Source organism: Pseudonaja textilis, chromosome 4 (assembly GCF_049901715.1).
Source record: "Pseudonaja textilis isolate UNSWEBS1 chromosome 4, rPseTex1.2, whole genome shotgun sequence".
Taxonomy (NCBI): Eukaryota; Metazoa; Chordata; class Lepidosauria; order Squamata; family Elapidae; genus Pseudonaja; species Pseudonaja textilis.
The window spans coordinates 23,869,052-23,876,315 of record NC_141993.1 but is presented as its reverse complement, the minus strand read 5'-3'; positions in this window follow the sequence as shown (position 1 = coordinate 23,876,315).

The window sequence follows — 7,264 nt, the reverse complement described above, 5'->3', positions numbered from 1 at the left end:
GCTTCCTTGCATATTTTACAGAAATCCATTACTGTAAGTTTTTTGAGCAGGTTGTCAACCAACAAGATAGATCAGACTAGGAAACCAATAGGATGTAGGTCAGTATGTCCAAATCTCTGTGTACTTCAGCCTCCCTCCTTTTATCTTTGGATAAGATAAGTCTGTCTGTGATGTTTACTCACACTGCTTTCTTATCCACATCTCAGGTCCCCTTTTATCTGACCATTGCTTTGTTGTTGTTTCTTCTTTCTGTCCTCCAAGGCCATTCTCTTTCCCCTCTGAATCCATTTAAAAAAATAATTGTGTTTAGGATTAGGGTTAGAACAACACACAAGACCAAAGAAGGGATAGAAGAAAAGAGAAAAGAAGGAAAATTAAATATGACTTTTAAAATCTGGACAATTGGGAAAACAAACAATTGACAAATTAAAAGACTATAAAATGCTAAAGAACTTTAAAAATTATAAACTTAGGGGTCTTGGAGACAACTATGAGAATGATTAAGTTTCACTAATAACTGGATTGGGGGGAGTGTTTATTGAGTCATTGGAATTACAGAGGTATATTGAGTAATTGTTACTGAATTGAATTAAAATTGATTACCAGGACTAATAAAGAAATAATTAAGAAATAATTTTGATGCTTAAAAATATGCATGAAACTATAAAAAAAAATAAGGAGACAAGGGGAGTACCTAAAGATAAAGATGAGTGTAGAAGGCCTTAAACAATTGGGCGGGGGGGAAGAGGAACAAGATATCTGGAAAATAGATAAGAAGTTAGAAGAAACAGTGGAAGAGAAAAGTCAAATTGAGATGCAAGAAAAAAAGGTAATGGAGAGAAAGGACTGATAAGTTGGAATCAAGTAGATAACATTTAAAAAGCTTATAACAGTGTTGAAAGGCTGGCAAATGCCTTTCTTCTGAGGATTCAATTTTCCTGCTGGGAGAACTCCGGTGCAAGGATACAGACAACTGTACATTCCTACTCTGACTACTAATTAAGGAGATTTGGGTATTAATAGCCGATTCATCTGAGCTAATATAAGCAAGCAGGGAGATCCCGTTGCATTAGCATTTGTTCTTAAGTGCCAATTTTAAAAAGTGGATAAGAATTGGTTTAGCAAATGATGTGGCCTGCTGTTTCCAAGCACCTTCAAATAAATAACTTACCATGGTCATAAATTCTTGAGGATTCAAATGTCTTCCTCTTTCACATTGTTCTGATACATCTGTTTGCTAGAGTAAAGATGTTAAGGACTGAAACATCAACATCACGGCTCTGTGTTAAATAATTTGAAAAGCTGAATTATTACTGCCTTAAATTCTTGATTTCTCCATTTTTTAATATATGTAGGACTTTAAAAAAAATATTAATATCAAAATTAGATATCCAAAATTTTGGCAATAATATCAGACTGACCAAATGTATCATAGGGTAAAATGTTTATTTTGTGCAACATATTAAAACTACCATTACAATGTATAGGTTAGATGGAATTTAGGTAAACATATGGACAATATTACATCTTAGAAGGTTGTGGTATAATTTTGAGACTCTAAATAGCTCAAAATGTATATATGAAATAATAGAAAACACAAAAGCCCACAAAAAACTGACATAACAAGGAGAAAAATTTGCACATTTGCACAAGAATGCCTGCAATATTAGGAAAAAGACATACAAGAAGCTTATAGGAAAACATATTTACCCTTCTGATTCTGTTTTGTAACTGATTAAAGAAATAGGATTAATCAGTAATAAAAAAATGAGAGTTCAGCAAACCAGTTTAAGTGACCCATCGCTATTGGAGAAAATACTCATTCATGAGAAAATAACCTGTGTAACATTATAAAATGAAATACCAGTGAGAATTTCATTTAGTTGGTTTTTTATAAATTGAAAATATAAATTTGGAAATGATTTCATAAATGGAAAACTTGTAATTGTCTGAGTAAGGATGATAAGGTGAGGAGGAGGAGGAGGAGGAGGAGGAGGAGGAGGAGGAGGAGGAGGAGGAGGAGAGAACATTAAAACCATTATAAATACATTTGTATTCTTCAAGAGCTCTTGGTTTAAGATAGCAAAAGTCTGGATGACAAATGATATAAAATTCTGTCTGCACATTCGCACATTCTGGTACCCCGTTGTTATGACTCCCCTTCGAAATTCAAACGAACAAAACAGAAAGCAGCCGTTTCACAATTAAATCAAACGGAAAGAAGTCTTACAAGATAACGGCTGGCAGAAACCACAGTATAAATCTTTACTCTGTCTGGCAAACCAGTCCTGGCAATAAATCTCCAGTCTCAGAGCTTCTTGCTGTAACGTCCTCACTCAAATAGTCATTTTGTTCCTAGCAAAATGTACCAGCCCAGCTGTGTCCTTTTATACTCATTGAGGCAACGTGCTAATTTACTGACTCGCTCTCCTCATTCGCTTCAGCTGATTTTGCCTTCTCAACCGTCTTCTATTTTTTACATTTAACCACAAATTTTCCAAGTTCTCATCTCCACTAGAAGACTCTCTCAAAACTTCCCTGTCAGCCATTCCTGGCTGTTGATCAGATAAGGAACCAGAGGAGGTCAAAGGTCCTGACAATTCTAATACATCAGGTCTGTCGTCCTTTGTCACGTCCATCTCCTCATCCTGGTTATCAGTCCAATCACTAAGCCAGGCCGGCTCATATTTTTCTGCCATGACCTCCTCACTTGAACTCATATCAATCATAGGAGCTGAATCCAAGCCCAGAACCACAACACCCCATGTTCTTTGTTTTCGTGTTAAAGTATAAGTTGTTAAAATGCTATTGTTTGTTTATTTAATTGAATAGTCATAAGACCTTATCAGTAACATAATATAAATATATAAGATAAGTTAGATATATAAGAATACAGTAATAAAAACATATGTGGAAAACCAGGGAGTCAGAAATCGGATAATAGATCACCCTTGCAGGATACACCAATTTGTTCAATATATTGTGTTCTTAGGACCGCTGCCTTGATTATAAACTTAGCAGTCCTATGGACGATGTATACATTAGAGGCCCGGAAGTAATATAACAATCTGTGGTTTGATTCCCAGTGGATTGTTCTTTCCAGTAGAAATGATAAATATTTAAGCCTAATGGGGGCATATACTTGGCAGTTGAACAAGATGTGGGAAATATCTTCAATGGCAGATGAACCACATAAGCAGGTTCTCTCGTGGTATGGTACATGGTGGAAGCGCCCATGTCTGGACATGGAATCCAGTAACTCAAATCTGGCTCTGATATAGGCTCTTCTCTGTAATTATGGCATACCCATTGAAAGGTATTTTTCAGGTTGGAAGATGTTTTTATTCTTAGCTAACCATCTTAAGGATCTGTTTTTTGCAAATAATTCCATGTTAGTCTGGGCACTAATATCCAAGACTCTGTGTTTAAAAATTTCCCTTATCTGGGAAGATGGCTCTGTGGACTTGACTGGCCCAGGAGTTAAATTGGAACTTATTTAACTATTCAGTTAGGCATAGTTTGGGAAGTCTATCCGAATCCATTGATTGTATCTTTAGCCAGTATGTAAATGTTTTAATTATTAAGTGGCTATGTAAGGAGTGGATACCCAATTCCGCTCTGACTGCTGAAGCGGAAGTGTTCTTATAGTCCCCAATAAGTGTCTTAAAAAGTGGGTCTGTGTTTGTTCAAGTGTGGAGGCTTTATTAAAACCCCACAGTTCTGCACCATATGTCAGCATTGGAACTATTTTTGCCCTAAATACTTTCAACATAGGGGTCAGAGTGCCTGGGTAATTATAGTTAAATAATTTATATAATCTTTTGGTGCTTATCTCAGCTCTTAATGCACTGCTTTTAAAGTGATTAAACCAAGATCCCATATTAGTAAAGGCCACTCCTAAGTAGGTGTACTTGTTCAATTGATTCCCCATTAAACTGCCAATTATATTTCGTACTTTTTGTGCTGAAAACCAACACTTTGGATTTACTTTTATTAATATTTAAGAAATTCAAAATACAATAGGTATTCAGCTTATGCAACAGTCTCCTCAGGCCTATTTGTGAATGAGCCATTAATACCATGTCATCAGCATATAAAATAGTATTAATAAATTTATCAAGAATCTTTGGCATATGTAAATCTACTGCATGCAGGAATCCTGGTAAATCATTGACACAGAGATTGAAAAGCATTGGGGCTAAAATGCAGCCCTGTCTTACGCCAATATTGGTAGGTATGCTCTTAGACAGGGTTCCATTTATGCCAGTAGGGATTTTCACATGGGAATTTGAGTAAAGGGCCCTAACCAGAAAAGAGTCTGGGCTCCATGTTCAGGTCCGCCAGTTTCCTCCACAAGATATTTCTGTTTAACGAATCAAAAGCCACACTTAGATCAATAAATGCAGTGAATAATTTCTTACCCATTTTTAAATACCTTGTTACCAAGTGATATAATGTGAAACAATTATCTATGGTAGATTGCTCTGGGCTAAAGCCTGTTTGTTCCTCTGCCAAAAGATTATTCTCCATAACCCAGATTTCAATTTGCTCAACAAATGCTTTGCATACATTTTAGCAACAATTCCAATTAGGCTTATTGGTCTATAATTATTTGGATTGCCTGTATCTCCTTTTTTATGTAAGGGAACAATAATGGCCACTTCCCAACCCACAGGTATGCAGCCAGTATTGTTTATAAAGGTGAATAGCCCTGCTAACAAAGGCGCCCACCAGTCCATATAAGTCTTAAATAATTCTGGGGGCAAGAAATCTTCACCAGATACTGTATTAGCTTTTAATGATCGAATAATGGATTTAATTTCTGAAACAGAAACAGGGGGCCAGATAGGGAGATTTTCTAAAGTTAATAAACCATTGCTTTGGGTATGCATAGAGTCCTGATTGGATTTAAAAAGATTAGAATAAAAATTCTCCCAGGTTGAAGCAGGAATGGGGATATCAAAATAAAATTTACATTCCTTCAATATACCTGAGACAGCATTCCAAAAGAAAGCTGAATTTGACCCTTTTGCCCAAATTTCCAAGTCCGACCATAATTTAGTCCTAAAGGTAGCCTTCTTCGATGCTATCAATTTCTTATAATCACGCCTAATTTTCAACATGTTGCTATAGTTTTTTGAGGTGGGACATTGCTGAACCCTACGCCTTGCAGCTCTCAAATATTTTCTACTGTACGAACAGTCAGAATCAAACCAACTAACTCCAACTTGTTGGCGGTTTCTTATCGGAAGTTTGACAGTAAGAAATTTCTTCAATGAATGACATAGATCGTCATAATGGGCCATAATATTATCTGAGCCTGAAGATGAATGAGAAATTAAGCTTCTCCAGATCTGAGGTTGTACAGAATCCAAAAAAATAGATAATGCTACAGTATCAGCTTTGGCCCATTTGAGTTTTCTATCCTGTCTCATTTCCAGGTTTGCAAAAAACCTTTTGCCACAAGATGAGTTTCTCTGTATATCTGAACTGCCTTGAAATAAAACTGAATTTGGTTGGTGATCACTACCTTCCCTCACATGGACTTGTATATCTGCGAACCTCTCAAGCTTATCTCTTGAAACACATATATAATCTAGAACGCTACTGGAGTTACTTGAATGATAAGTAAAAGGATATATAAAACCAAAGTCCTTATCTCCTATAATATAGAGGTTACAGTTATAAATCATAGAAACCAATTGTGTACCTGCAATATTTCTTTTATAATCACTGGAATATCAGGGAGGAATAGATAGTAAATAATCCTCAGGAATAACACCAGGATAAACAAAGTTATGTAAAGATGCCCCTACCCTGGCATTAAAATCTCCTGCCAAAACTAAAGTAACGTTAGGGTGTTGGACATTTAATTCTATAACTGTCTCTTCCAAATTTGCCCAGATATTAGGTGTATGATAAGGGAAGGAGTGAGGAGGGATATATATATATTCAGCAATATCAAACCAAAAGAACCATAGAAGAACTTGACAATTAAATGTGAAGCAGAAGCATCACCAAAGCCGAGCTTCTGGGCTTGCCAGCCCAACTCTGCTAAAATTGACAAGCTTCCAGAGGCCCTTCCTTTAGTCTTAGAGTTAACTGCAGGAATAGACCATGAATCAAAGCCAGGCAGATGAATCTGTTCTTCATCCATGGTCAGCCCGGTCTCCTGAAGGGCTATAAGATCAAAGTTTATCAAGAAATCCTCCAAGTCACTATCCATGGCTCTGGCATTCCAGCCAGCAATATTCCAGGACAATAGGTGAAAATAATCTACTTGCTTGTCATTTGTCATTATAGGGAGGGAATTAATGTGAGCATTGGAAGGGACACTAACATTTTCCAGTCATTCCACAGGAGTAATATTATCCAGGATTCCCTCAGAGTCAAAAAAGGCGCACTGGTTTGTTAGGTGTTTGCCTTCACTAATGCCAAATTGGTAAACAGACTCCAAATGCTTCTGAGGGCCAACAGCCTGTTGCAAAGGTATCATTGTAGGTTGGCCCAGTGGGATAGTGTCCGAGACCAAAGGGAGTAGCAACGAGCAGGTGGGAACCTCCTTATGACACAGTTCAACACTTACTCCAAGGTCATCTTCTATTTGTTGTTCTATTTGTTGTTCCACAGTAATTGAGCAACCACTCCTTTCTTCTTGCCTGTACACCTCTTTTACAGAGTTATTATTTGCAGCATCTATATGAAGAGGAATTTCATCAGAATTCTCAGAAGGAGCATTAATAACATCTGCAACTGGGATAGCAAATTCTATGGAAGGTTTTGCAGCTTTACGTGTGACTTCTAAAAGATCCTTAAAGTTGTCTAATCTTTTAATGATGCCTGCTTGTTCTAGCTCTGGCGAAGTACAAAAAGAATTAATCAGGCTTGACTCCAGTATCTCAGTACGCTGCTGGATAGGAGGTTGATTTTTCAAGTTGCCACTTCTCAAGGGTGTGGGAGAGATAACATCCTTAGAGTTAACAGCTTTAAAATTGTTGCAATTAGGCTTTCCGAAAGCAGTGCTCTTCTTGCCAATATGAGTTATTAAAGGTCTGATACCCTCCTTAATAAACACGCAAATAGGAAAAATTTCAAATTTACTAAGGAAAGAATTCATTTTAAACAGCATACTGGCTATAGTGGGTTGTTTAAAAGTCAGCAAAATCCATTTAAAAGTTCCTCTGGAAGGAAGCCATTCCACTCTCTGCAAATCCACCAACTGCCTTTCACAGTGAAGAAGCTGGCTAAGGGAAAGAATAACCTC